General features: G+C 40.1%; 1 protein-coding gene across 13 annotated transcripts in view; it reads right to left on the reverse strand.

Moving 5' to 3' along the window:
- FARS2 (phenylalanyl-tRNA synthetase 2, mitochondrial) overlaps positions 1-15,186 on the reverse strand; it is a 538,848-nt gene that overhangs the window by 482,632 nt on the left and 41,030 nt on the right. For 12 of the 13 annotated variants that reach the window (XR_009604835.3, XM_060614894.1, XM_060614886.2 and 9 more), the window contains exon 2: positions 5,030-5,116. The exons of the other annotated variant lie outside the window; for it this stretch is intronic. The gene's annotated coding sequence lies outside the window, so the exon portion shown is untranslated. The remainder of the gene's footprint in view (positions 1-5,029; positions 5,117-15,186) is intronic. 13 annotated transcript variants of the gene reach the window in all.

A 15,186-nucleotide genomic window follows, 5' to 3' on the forward strand; every position in this document is an offset into this window, starting at 1 on the left:
ATTCATTTAAAGGAAATAAGCTCGGATTTTCACATTTGGAGCAATGAGGAATGTCTGTGGCAAGAAATGTAATAATCAGAAAGATGGGGGGAAGAAAGCAGAAACATCTGTCACTTGTAGGGAAGCAGAGTGTGGCAGCAGAGGGTGTGTGTCCCAGGGACAGGAGTCAAAGTAAGAGCAGGACTGGCCTCTCCTGGGCTGACTCAGGGATGAAGGAAGCAGGAAGTCAGGAAGAGTATTTAATCCTAACCAGATGGAAATGGATTTAAACTTGGAGCCATCCAACCCTACATGCAGCTTCAGCCTTGTGTCCAGCCTGGGGACCAGCCCTACACTGGGAGATCTTGGGGGACTCCAGGCCAGTTTTAAAGGGCCAACACTGAGTGAGTCTTATAGATTCTCTGCTTTGCAGCTCTTGTGTTCTTGCACTTATCTGTTGGCCAAGCACCTCATTTACAATGCAGTGTCAACAACCAAGTTCTAACCTCCCCTCTATATTTTAATTTCTACTCTAAGGCCCTGCCCTGGAAGGCCACAGAGCAACTGACTTCAAATTTAAAATTATATTACCTTCCTCTCTGTAGACCTTGGGAAAATTACTTAATCTGTCCAAACCTCAGTTCCTTTATCTTTAAAATCTGTACCTGTACCATAAGATCATTATAAGTTTCAAAAGAAATAACGAATGTAAACCATAGTATCAGATGCATCGTAAGGCTAAAATAAAAGTTTGCTACACATGCCCTCTTGTTCCTCAACTACTAGCATCTGGCCTGTCTCCCTTCCTCCACTACTCCTGCCCATTAAACATGAATAGCATGGCCCACTCTCTATTGGTTATACCTTATATCAACCACACACCTGGAAACAGGTTGCCCTCTGGAACCCTACTATCCAAACCGAGACACTCATTTCTGAGCCATGATCTGACTCCACTTTCCCACAGATATAACACCTTAGACAAAGAGGAAGCACACAGCAATCCTTTCAAAGCTGGGATGGTGAGGTCATACTGCCTGCATTCAAAGCCCTGTTCCTTCACCTGTTAGTTAATGTGACTTTGGTCAAGCTACTTAATCCCTCTGCGCCTCAATTTTCCCATCTATAAAATAGATATAAAACTGTTGTATCAAGGATATTAATAAAATGCTGAGAGCTCTACCTAGCACCTAGTAAACAGGTACATTTTTTAACTTTGACTCCCCATGAGAGTATTTAGGTAGAGGTATTTGGTTAGCTATGTATGCTATCCCATATTAGCAGACAAGTCAAACATCTTTGCTTCTCTCTGGCACTGGTGGAGATTAAGTAGGCTTTCTAGGGTAAAGGCTTGCTATCCCCAGTGTGGTACACAGACAAGCATTGGCATCACGTGGGCATTCCTTAGAAACGCAGATTCTCAGGACCCATTTAGCCCAACTGAAGCAGAACCATTTTGTATGCCCAAGTCACCTTGGGTTCTTGTGATAACACAGATCTAGGTGGGGAGAGGTACCTGAAACCACTATGTTAGGACCACACATGGGAGTAGCAGGTGCCACAATGAAAAGAGCGCCCTGCATTCCAAAAAGAAAGGGCACCAAGATGTGACAAAACTGTCATCTTGGCATTTATAAGTGGACAAGGAGGGAGATGGGCATGATTGGTAACGATGGAAGAGTGTATAGCTAAGAAGATAAATGGCACAAGGAGCTTCTCACTAAGTTCTTAGAGGGGAGGGACCATGTCTTACTCATCTTGGTTTTTTAACAGAGACTGACTGACATAGAGGAAGTGATGGCTCACTGTAAGCATCCGACACTAGCTTTACTTTTGTTTAATAATCCCCATTTTCAATAAGATTGGAACATTTGTTAGTTTTACAAAAAAACACCATGGTTTTACTGTTATATTTGTGGCCCCTCCCATCCTACCGTAATATAAAATCTGATTCTACACTTCCTATATGAAGATGCCACAAACTATCATTGAGGGAAGGGAACCATTTCTGAACTGTTCCCCTTAGAAATGGTCCTGGCTTTGAAAGCCCCTGAGGGGACACTGGGACTAGGAGAAGGGGCCGGAAGAACATCCTTCTCCACATGTTGTTAAAGAGAATTTGCTGCCTTTTCATTTCAAACATCTGGCATGTTAAAAACTAAGTTAAGGTGACAGAAAATTAAGTGCCCCATTGTTACAACCCTTGACCTTTTCTTAGTGACATGTGTAACTAATTAGCCCCTGGAGGTCAACAACCAGGGAATAATTAGAGGGAAGGTGATGGAGAATCAAATGAGAGTACAGAGCAGAAAAAAATCATTCCAACTGATCCAACATCCCCTTCAGGTCCTTGCAGGGGAGCACAGCCTTCATTTTCTAAGACATCAGAAATGAACAGACGCCCTTGCCTTTGATCTGAACAATGAGTCCCCCTCACCCACCAGGCCTTCACTCCACCCCTCCACACAAACCTGTCACCAAGGTAATGAACTTAAGAGGAGAAATCCACACAAATGGGAGAAGACAGCCACCTCCCCAGTCCAGCCCCCACAACCATTATGAAATTACCTAAATGTGAATGCTAGATCAAACCCAAATGTGCCTCTCTTTGAAAAAACCAAGGAGGATGAATGACAGATGTCCCTACAAGAATTTCCTGCATCACTCTGAATTAGCAGCTATGTATGAATACAAATAAACATAACATCATGTATGCTTATACTACATATATTCCTAAGTGCATACACATATACATGTACAGATTTCTCTGCTCTGCCCGTATCTGCAAGGTTTCGGAGTGGGTCAGGAAGTCCTTGTCCTCCACTACTGGAGTAACACAAACATTTTCTACCCTTAAGTGAGGTCTCTGATACACAGCAGGAAAAGCACCACAGGTCATATATCCTTTCTGCTTCAACCGCTGACAGAGCTCTCATAAACACACAGAATACAAACAATGACGAAGTTAGAAAATTTTACATCTAAATACTCATTTTTAAAACAAAATCAAAGCAAGGAGAATACTTGTTTCCCCAAACCCCAAATCTCATCTCTGGACTTTGATGAAGTTTCAACCAAATAATCTTAAAGCCACAGTACAACACAGGGAGGAGGGTGCCAGATCCTTCACTGCCTTTTTAAATAAACTCAAAACAGCCCAGGAGAGGCTCAGACAAAGCATTCCTCTAAACCAGACGCCCTCAGACTGACTGTGCAGTTTACTCAGATACAGCCAGATTTCCCAAAGTAATGATATGGCTGAGTGTCTAAATGCACAGGCTGGCAGGCACTACAGGTACTAAGGGTCTAAATGAGAAGACTTCCAGAACTGCAGAAACGTCAGCTCCGATGTCACAACAGTCTTCAGTTTACAAAATGAAACTGCCATTAGAACTCAGTGACCTGGAGCTTGCGTTGAAATCTTGGAAAACAAATTGTTGTCTTTCCTCTCTATTCCTAAACTCAAGCCGCTGCAGAATAAGATCTGTCCTCCACAGCGACCAGCACAACATTGTGTGAATATGAAGACAGACATACTCCATAAGGATATGAAAATAAATTTCAACCACAGATAAACAAAACAGAAGAGAGTCCCTTTGTCTATAAGAAATATATTCCAGCAAACCTTGCTAATAAGGACAACCAGAGAAAAGACCTTCTGTATCTTCTGTGGTGGTAGAAATCTTAATTAGAGCCCAAAGAAACAGGTACTCAAGAGAAATCAGAACAACAATCTTATACTTTAACCATACATTAGAATTATCCGTAAAGCGTTTTTACAAATCCCACTGGCCAGGGCACCCACCAGACGAGTTAGATCAGAATCTCTGAAGGTGGGCCTCAGGCCTCATTTTTTCTTCTTTTTTTTCCTTTTTTTTTTTTTTTTTTAAGGCATCATCATTTTTTCAAGCTCCCCAGGTGGAGTGCAGTGTACAACCAAGGTTAGGAACCACTGAATTAGTGACTATTCTAAAGATACCTTCCAGATCAGAATGTTCATCTTCGCCGATGGTGGACCCTTCATACAAGGGGACCAGGAGTCTCTATCTAAAGCCAACACCCGGTATAATGCTATACTATACAATCCATTACCCCCAAACCTGGGAGGGCACTTAAGGCCATACACACCCAGCCACCCAGTCTTAAAATGAAGCACAGAAGTCACCCACCCAGATGGCCTGCCTAGATGAACAGGGTCAAAGAGGCCCCTAGATCTGTTATTTTCACAGGAGGCCTCCCTGGCAGTGGCAGGAGAGGTTCTGGAGATAGGCCACCCTGAGCCAGCATTACCAAGGAAGGGCACTATTTTCAGAATGCCACAACACCCCCTTAGATGACTACCCTCTGAGGGAGAATGCACACCTCTTAGCAAAACACACACAGGGATTAAAAAAATAAGTACACTTCCTAGCTCCTCTGGTGAGAAAGCTGGAAATTTCACTGTCATACCCTCGACGTTTCCCCCAATTTAAATCTGGCTTGAGATAATTTTGCTTGGTTTTATTTGAAGGCAAACTTTCTGGCAGGAGGAGGCAGAGTGAAGATGTATAAAAAATCCCACCAAAATCATTTCATATTTATTCAAAACATTTAAAGGCAAAATATTGCCCAAGAAATCCATATAAAAAGAAAACAGAACATACCACATATATCTCTTAAGATGGTATTTTAAATAACAGTTTAAAGTATAAATTTAGAATGGCAGAAAAAAACTATTTAGAGATATTCAAAAATTAGTATCGTTCTACAAAATGTGGAATTTTTTTAAAGACCATTTTTAACAAAACAAGGAAAAAGAAAAGAAAAACCAACCACTAAATCTAAGAGTGCTTAACTGCCTGGGTCTGAATCCAGGCTTGGATACTCTATTAGGCATAATGCCCTTAATCATGTCTCTGAGCCTCTCTGGGCCCCATCTTACCTGGATAACAAAGGTTCTGAGTTGGACTACAGGGTTCAATTCAGATCTGCACATGTTAGCTGTGTGAGCCCATTCAACCTTTGCACTTCTCTTCCTCCTCTGTAATACTAAAATAAGAATAATACCTACCTGCGATCTGGAGAAATAGGAAGCCTGGCACACCACTGACGGAAATGCAAACTGGTGAGGCCACTGTAGAAAGTAATATGGCGGTCCCTAAAAATATTAAACATAGAATTACCATATGAGCCAGCAATTCTACCTCTGGCTATATGCCCAAAAGAACTGAAAGCAAGATTTCAAACATACTTCTACACCCATGTTCATAGCAGCATATTCACATGGGCCAAAAGGTAGAAGCAACCCAAGAGGACATGGACATATAATTGCACAAAATGTGGCACATGCGTACAATGGAATACAGCTCAGCCTTAACAAAGAAGGAAACTGACACAGACTATAACATGGATGAACCCTGAGGATGTTATGCTGAAATATGCCAGTCACAAATTGACACATATTGTATGATTCCACTTATGTGAGGTCCCTAGAATAGTCAAATTGATAGAGACAGAAAGTAGAATGGTGGTAGCCAGGGGCTTGGCAGAGGAGGGAAGGGGAGGAGGGTGAGGAGGGTCCAGAGGTAGGAATTAGGAGTTAGTATTTAATGGGTACAGAGTTTCAGTCTGAGGAAGACAAAAAAGTTCTGAGAGGGATGGGGTGATGGTTTACACAACAGTGTGAATGTACTTAATGCCACTTAGCTGTACACTTAAGAATAGTTAAGACAGTCATTTTTATGGCTTGTACATTTTGCCACAATAAAAAAATAAACGTAAATAAGAAAGAATAAATAGTCCCTACTTTCTAGAGACATTGTAAAGATTAAATATAAGTAAAGTGTATAGAGAGTGCCCAGCACAGAGTAAACCCTCCATAAATATTAGCTACTATCTTATTTTCCTGCTTTTGTTGCTCCTTCCAGTCCCCACTACTGTGTACTACAGAAATAGATGCTCACTGATTACATGCTGATCCCCTCCCCCCTTGGAGCTGTATACCTTCTGCAATGAGATAGTTCCAGTCCAGGCCTTCCTTGTAATAGAAATGCTGCTTCCCTGGGACAAAACTTTCACACAATCAGATAAAGATGAAGAAACCACCTAACTTCACAGTCTTCACACATAAAGCTGAGATGACCACATTTAAATAAAACAAAACAAACAAAAAAAACCCTGATTTTAGTGTCTTCATTTCCTAAATGGATTGTCAGTAATTCTGCCTCAAAAAATGGGTTCAAAGGCTAATGCTGTCACTTATGTCTGATAGAAAAAAGAAGGAAAGTCTCCCTGCTATTCATAAATGTTCTCCCACTTTCTGTCAAAACCAAGACTATTTTACTTCTTTGCTCGATCATTTAAAAAAACTATCAGTATGAAAACTTCCAAGTATACAAAAGTAGAGAGTTCAACTAGCCCTCATATAACCAGCTTAATAACCAACATTAACCTTTTCCACTCTGCCAAAGACTCTACATTCTCTCTCTAAAATATCAGAATAAAAGCACCACAATTGGCTACACTGAAGCAATATTCATCTGTAACAATCACTGTCATCATTCATCATCATCATCATCATCATCATCACTACTTCTTGTTACTTTTAAAAGTTCTTTTCTGGCATCTTCTCACCTCCTTTTATTTTTTCCTTTGAAACTACAAATAATTTCAATATCTACCTTGCCAAGATAATTGTAAGAATGCAGCACATGTGAAAGTGCATAGCTTGGTGTCTAACACATATTGGTTTCCTGAGAAATATTCGTTCTCCAAAACCACCATCTCATCTTGCTCCATGATGAGAGACACCCCCACATATCCTTCTCCATGCTTTGTCCCTTCTTTGGGGAAGGAAGTGTTTCCTAACGCTAGTCCTTATTCCTTCTTGTACCCCTGCCTCCTTCTAAACCAGGAATCCCAAACACAAATGACTAACCACAAATACAATCACTGAGAAGACCCCAAATATAAAGACAAAGAAGGTAAATAAATTGAACTGATAAATGCATTCAACATTTAAGGTACCAGTCCCTAAATTAAAAATAAAAAACATACCAAACTTGTGCCTATATATTATTTAACAGAAAAATCAGGCTAGACTTACTAATGCAAGTCATTCCCGTGTGTGTGCGTGTGTGTGTGTGTGTATCTATATTTTAAACGTTAAACTCTTTTTTGATGATCTAAGAAGTTTTAAATGCTGATGAGATTCATTTCCTTGCAGTATTTTTGGCCCATGGCAAACCTGCCACCTCTAATTTGTTTTAAAAGGAACTGTAATCACCCAATCAATCATACTCTTGACCTTCAGCCTTTAAAGTCACTTCACTGTGGTCAAAATTGGCTCTAAAAATTCATGTTGTAACAGTGCTATTGTCCTCAAGCTCCAAAATGCCAATGACAGGAATATAATTTGAGTAAACCTTCTGGTAGAAGAAAAAAATAGCACATGGAGTTTCCAGTTTGTCTTCTACCAGGATTCTTTAAATAAAAGTGAATGTCTATGATATTATTAAGTAATAACTTTTCCTCCACTGGGGTTTAAAGACTTATAAATCACCCAAGTTTCTATGCAGTGAAACTAGTTTCTTCATCATAAAAACCACATGGCTTTCCTTTGGTTTTAAATAACTTATCTTTCTTTATGGGGAGGTACAGAATGACCAAGTAATAATCTTTCCAGTTCTCACCTTCTCTTCTAGCACACACTCAATCTTCACCTCATTGGCATCCATCTTTCTTGCTTGTATCCTATTTCAATGGAAAAAGGATCTTTCTGCTTGCGTAGGCCAAAGCATTATGGCTTATTAATTTCAACATACAAAAATGCTCAAGTTTCTTCCATGACAACAACAAGCACCCACAAACCCATCCAGCTACAAGTCCCCTCTGGCATTGTCTATCTCCCTATTTCTTAAGAAGGCACTGAGCCTTAAACATTAAGTCCATACTATCTTCATTTCCTCAACCCAATGAACTATAGGTTCTATGTCCCACTGCAATAGAAATATTTTCAGTAGTGTCTCCAGTGGCCTTCCAGTTATTCAATCCAGTTACTTTTCAGTGCTTATCTCACTTGAGGTCTCTGTAGCATTTGACATTACTGGTCACATCCTCTTCCAAAGCATGCCTTCCCTCAGTTTTTTTGGCCTTTCTCCTGACCTTCCTCCTACCTCTTTGAACACTCCTACTCAATCTCCTTCAAGGACTCATATCCTCCAATCATCCCTATTAGTCAGTGACCCCATCTTCAGCCCTGTTCTCTTCTATATCTACTACATACCATTCTTGGTCCCTTTTGAATACCACTGACTTCAGTTACCAATTATGTGTCAAGTTCAGTCAGATCTCTGTATTTCCATTTCTGGTCTCCCTCATGAGCTCCAGTTTACACATGCAGGACTTCTCCGCCTGGGTGTTGCCAAGGCACCTTAAACTCAACACATCCAAAATCTAATATAAGCTCATGCTCTTCCTACATGGGTGAATGCTACCAACCACCACCTGATTATTCAATCCAGAAAAATGGAAGGCATCCTTTAGTCCTTGTCCTTTATTCCTGATATGCAAGCAGTCACTGGGCTTCTAAACTCCAATCTCTAGGATTTGTGTCTCCCCTTCAATCTCTTCCACTACTGCTAGTCCAGGTCTTCCCATAATTTCTCACATAAATCATCTCTCATTACCAAAATACACAAGTGCAGTTCTCTGTCTCCAATCAACACATGTGGCTCTGACCAGCTCTCCAGGCTACTGTCAAAATGATCTAAAATACAAGTCTCATAAGGTCACTCTTCTAAAACTTTTCCAAACAATCTGATGTCTTTTATCTTCATAATTTATTTCCTGAATATCTGACCTACCCCATGTGTTGCCATCAACTACCTCTCCCAGAGCATCAGCCAGACAGAAGTACGCATCCATGCAAACACAGCTCCCTCACCCAAGGGAAGCCCTTCCATTCTCTGCCTGATTAACTCTTGCGCATTCTGAGAACTTCCTTGTGAAAAGATTCTCTGACTCGACTTTTCCAGGTTAAGTAACCCTCCATTCTGCAGCCACAGCACCATGTGCCTATAGATCACTGGTTTTTGTTGGAGATGTTGACTTTATCTCTCCCAATAAACTAAGCACTCTTTGAAAGAAGGAAATGCATCTTACTAAATTTGTATGTTCAGCTACTACATATTTGCAAAATTAATGAATGAATATTCATTCATAAGGCTTATTTTTCACCAAATAAATTTTTCAAAATTTGATTCTAACGATAAAAGGCAAATCGCACACTAAGAACAACAGAAGAAATGACATTTTTTATGAGAGACCTTGTACTTCATTTTCTTACAAACTATAAAAGTCCAAGGGTTTCTTCCCCCCAAATGGAATGGTTTGGGGAGCTGGAAGCACCACTAACCACTATCACTGACCTCCCGCCCAGCCCTGCGGCACACTGCCTTCAGAGAAGCACTTTATGCAGCACTGGCTTTTGAAACAAAGATTAGAAGATGGTCAATTTGTTCAAAAGCAACATGCTACTAAAATTCCAAAGATAAAAGAAAGAATCAAGGTTAAGCAGCAGTTTCTTATACTAGATAAAACTAAGTTCCTTATATCAGATCACATCAACAAGAACGAACTTATGAAAATAACTGGGCACCTGGCAGGGAAATACTTATCAAGCTCTTTTCCCAATGGTGAACACACACCACACCACGAAGATTTCTACACCTGTTTCTGGAATGTAAAAAAGCAAGAAAGATACAGATTCTTCCATATTGCATATGCTCTTGAGGAGCCATGTGGAAAGAAATGTTCCATGTAAGACTAGCACAGTGCTTCCATTCCAGAATTTCTTTAATCGACCCCCAGGGGATGAAAGGGGATATCACCAACTAAGTTGGATCTCATTAACCAATCACAGGTCACCAAAACATGTCAGCCTAAAGTTTTTGTCATCCAAGTAGAAAGGACTGAACTACATTCAACATGAGCAACATTCTGCTTGAAAAACTCCTATTTCAGAGCACCTAGGTGGCTCACTCAATTAAGTATCTGACTCTAGATTTCGGGTCAGATCATGAACTTCTGGTTTGTGACTTTGAGCTCCACATTGGACTCTGCACTAAGAGCATGGAGCCTGCTTGGGATTCTCTCTCTCCCTCTCCCTCTGCCCCTCCCCCACTATGTCCTCTCTCTGTCTCCCTCAAAATAAAATAAACTTAAGGGAAAAGAAAAAAAAGAAAAACTGTTTTATTTCATCTAGGCTACCTCGATTTCAAACTTTAAATGTTTGCAAATAAATACACTGCATGTGCGTTTTCAGTTGTCAGTAAAAGACATCCAAATGACTTTGATGCTCTTTTCTCCAATGGAACTTGCAATCCCAGTGATAACTTAATAGCAATCAGTGACATACCACATCTTACGTCCACAGAACATGCCAACTTTGTATAGAAAGTCCACTTGACTACAGAAACCTATATACAAGAAAGCATAACTTATGGACTATTACTGCCCCTGTCTGTCCTGCACAAAGTCATTTGCCATAATTTGCTGAAAAGTAGATAAAACAGTGTTAAAAGATTTGAACAGTTCCAGATTTCTAAGTATGACATAGATATATCCAAATTCAATTTTCCTGTATCTTTAAGAAATGTAACATTTAGCAAGCTATTTCTAATTTTTTTTTCAAAACAGTATCATACATTATAAACACCATTATAGGGGAGGGTCCAACATGGTGGAGCAGCATGGTAGTTTTCTGCTTCTCTCCTACCTGAAATACAGCTAGATCAACAACAAACCAACTTGCACACCTAGAAAATCGATCTGAAGATTAACACAACACTCTGCATAACTTGAGCCACAGAACTCAGCAGGTACGTGGTGTGGAGAGGAGAAATGGGGAAGAGAGAAGCCATAGAGAGTAGGGAGCTGTTTTTTCTTCTGGAGAGAGGACGGAGACAGGACGAAGAGTACAGGAAAAACACTCCCCCCAAAAGCAGCTGGAGAGAAAGAGTGGAAACACCCATAAAGGACCAAAAAAGAAAAGGAGAAAGGAGAGGGTTTAAATACCATCAGGGCACTATAAACAGTGGGGGGGGGGGGGGGGCACAGAGTCTGAAACTCCACAGCTCGATATCTGATGGATCTGCTGGAAAGGGTGAAACCCCAGGAGCAGAGAGCAAGGTCCAAGAGGTCCTTGGGCCCAGGGAAAGAGGCGATTCCCCTGCTGAGAGAACAATTGGTAGAAGCTGTGCGGCCTCCCCACAGGGAGAGGTCCCAGTGGACCCCAGAGAGCAGCCACGTTTGCTGTCATTGTAACAAGGACAATGGGGGGGGGGGGGGGCGGTGAAGCTGCGTGCCAGATATGTATTGTGATTTACCATAATCCCTGAAACGCTACTGCTACACCACAGCTCAAACTTTTTCTGGGGCGGGCAACTGGCCGCAGTCACTTGGCATCTGAAACACTGCAGTCATATGAATGTTCCTAGGGATGAGCCAGCACCCAACCACTGATCGGCAAGAGGGTCAAGTGGGTTTGCGTGGGTCAAAGCCACAGGGCCTTCAAAAGTGAGGGGTTTGGTGGGGCGCCTGGGTGGCTCAGTCAGTTGAGCGTCCGACTTCGGCTCTGGTCACGATCTCACAGTATGTGGGTTCGAGCCCCGCGTCGGGCTCTGTGCTGACTGCTCGGAGCCTGGAGCCTGTTTCGGATTCTGTGTCTCCCTCTCTCTCTGACCCTCCCCCATTCATGCTCTGTCTCTCTCTGTCTCAAAAATAAATAAACGTTAAAAGTGAGGGGTTTGGAAACACAGCCCCATCTGAGATAAAACTCAGGAGGGAGGTGCCACTTGGAAGGCTGACAACTTAGTTGCAGACAGTGCAGAAGCAGGGAGTGGACACAAGCCAGAGACAAAGAGTGATGCTTGATTGCCAATCGGGGAGAACATATAGTTCTGATGCTAGAGACTAGGTAGATGGGTGGCGCCATTTTCACCTCTCCCGCGCATGTGCGTACACCATAAAGAAACCACAACAATCCACACCAGTAAACTAAACAATGCCATCTAGGGGAGAAAGGTGCCATTACACCAAGCCACGTCCAAATGCACCATGATATAGAGAAACACCACAAGTCTCTAGGCCTGTTTAGTTTGCACACTATAAAGTGGTTCATAGTTTGACTTCTAGGGGAAACTGGATGTAATTTCAATCATATTTCATTCTGTTTACTGGTCCTTCTATTCAATTTTTTTCCTTTTTCTTCTCATTTCTTATTTTGAATACAGAAAGAGAAAAATCTATTTTTATTTTCCGTTTTATAAAAAATATTTTTCTTTAAATTTTTTTCTACTATATTTTTATTTTTGAATAATTTTTTCTTACTTTAATCATTTAAATTTTATTATATTTTATAGTATTCATTTTTGTAAATTTTCAAATGTTTTCCTACTTTTTTTACTTTTAAGTTTCTTTCCCTTTTTCTCTCTTCTACGAACCTTCTTGCAACAACCAAACCAAAACACACCTAAGATATCACATCCTTTATTTTATTTTTTGTGTTGTTCTTAATTTTTAATTTTTTTATTATTAATTCCTTTTCTTCCTTCAAAATGACAAAAGTGAAGGAATTCACACCCCAAAAGAAAGAACAGGAAGAAATGACAGCCAGGGACTTAATCAACACAGATACAAGCAAGATGTGTGAACCAGAATTTAGAATCACGATAATAAGAATACAAGCTATGGTTGAAAAAAGCATAGAATCCCTATCTGCAGAGATAAACGAAGTAAAATCTAGTCAGGACAAAATTAATAATGCTATAACTGAGATGCAATCTCAATAGATGCCACAGTGGCAAGAATGGATTAAGCAGAGCAGCAAATCAGTGATATAGAGGACAAACTTACGGAGAATAATGAAGCAGAAAAAAAGAGGGAAACTAAGACAAAAGAGCACGATATAAGAATTAGAGAACTCAGTGACTCATTAAAAAGGAATAACATCCAAAATATAGGGGTCCCAGAAGATGGAGAGAGATAAAGGCATAGAAGGTTTATGTGAGCAAATCATAGTGGAAAACTTTCCTAACCTGAGGAGACACAGACATCAAAATCCAGGAAGCACAGAGAACTCCCATTAGATTCAACAAAAACCGACCATCAACAAGGCATATCATAGTCAAATTCACAAAATACACAGGCAAGGAAAGAATCATGAAAGCAGCAAGGGAAAAAAAGTCCCTAACCTACAAGGGAAGACAGATCAGGTTCACGGCAGACTTATCCATAGAAACTTGGCAAGCCAGAAAGGAGTGGCAGGATATATTCAATGTGCTGAATCAGTAAAATATGCAGCCAAGAATTCTTCATCCAGCAAGGCTGCCACTCATAATAGAAGGAGAGATAAAGAGTTTCCCAAACAAAAATTAAAGGAGTTTGTGACCACTAAACCAGCCCTGCAAGAAATTTTACAGGGGACTCTCTGAGGGGAGACAAAAAGAAAGAAAAGACCAAAGGCAACAAAGACTAGAAAGGACCAGAGAACACCACCAGAAACTCCAACTGTACAGGCAACACAATGACAATAAATTCATATCTTTCAGATCTCACTCTAAATGTCAACAGAATAAACACTGCAATCAAAAGACACGATAGAAGGGATTAAAAAACAAGATCCATCTATATGCTGTTTACAAGAGACCAAGTTTAGACCTAAAGACACCTTCAGATTGAAAGTAAGGAGATGGAGAAGCATCTATCGTGTTAACGGCCACAAAAAGCTGGGGTAGCCATACTTAAACAATCTAGATTTTAAAATAAAGACAGTAACAAGAGATAACGAAAGGCATTATATCATAATGAAGGGGACTATACACCAAGAAGATCTAGCAATTGTAAATATTTATTCCCCCCAATGTGAGAGCACACACCTATATAAATCAATTAATCAAAAACACGAAGAAACTCATTGACAATAATACCATAATAGTAGGGGACCTCACACCCCACTTACAACAATGGACAGATCATCTAAGCAGAAGATCAACAAGGAAACAATGGCTTTGAATGACTCACTGGACCGGATGGACTTAACACATATATTCAGAACATTTCATCCTAAAGCAGCAGAATACACATTCTTCTTGAGCGCACATGGAACATTCTCCAGAAAAGATCATACACTGGGACACAAATAAGCCCTCAACAAGTACAAAAAGATCAAGATCATATCATGCATATTTTCAGACCTCAACACAATGTAACTCAAAATAAACCACAAGAAATAATTTGGAAAGACAACACATACTTGGAGACTAAAGAACATCCTACTAAAGAATGAATGGGTTAATTAAGAAGTTAAAGAAAAAATTTAAAAACACATGGAAACCAATGAAAATCATTAACACCACAACCCAAAACCTCTAGGACACAGCAAAAGCGGTCATAAGAGGGAAGTATATAGCAATCCACCTTTCCTAAGGAAGGAAGAAAGGTCTCAGATACAGAACCTAACCTTACACCTTAAAAGAGCTGGAAAAATAATAGCAAATAAAACCCCAAATAAGCAGAAGACAGGAAATAATAAAGATCAGAGCAGAAATCAAAGCTATCAAAACAAAAACAACAACAAACCATGAGTAGAACAGATCAATGAAACCAGGAGCTGCTTCTTTGAAAGAATTAACAAAACTGATAAACCCCTACCAGTTTGATAAAAATGAAAAACGAAAGGACCCAAATAAATAAAATCAAGAATGAAAGAGGAAAGCTCACAACTAACGCTGCAGAAATACAAACAATGATAAGAAAATATTATGAGCAATTATTTGCCAATAACTTGGGCAATCTGGAAAACATGGACAAATTCCTAGAAACATATACACTACCAAAACTGAAACAGGAAGAAATAGAAAATTTGAACAGACCCATAAACAGTAAAGAAATAAAATCAGTAATCAAAAATCTCCCAAAAAACAAGAGTCCAGGACCAGATGGTTTTCCAGAGAAATTCTACCAAACATATAAAGAATTAACACCTATTCTCTTGAAGCTGTTCCAAAAAACATAAATGGGAGGCAAACTTCTAAACTCATTCTATGAAGTCAGCATTACCTTGATTCCAAAACCAGACAAAGACCCCACTAAAAAGGAGAACTACAGACCAGTTTCCCTGATGAACATGGATGCAAAAATTCTTAAGATACTAGCCAATCAGATCCA

The sequence above is a fragment of the Panthera onca genome, chromosome B2 (assembly GCF_046562875.1).
Source record: "Panthera onca isolate mPanOnc1 chromosome B2, mPanOnc1 haplotype 2, whole genome shotgun sequence".
Classification (NCBI taxonomy): domain Eukaryota; kingdom Metazoa; phylum Chordata; class Mammalia; order Carnivora; family Felidae; genus Panthera; species Panthera onca.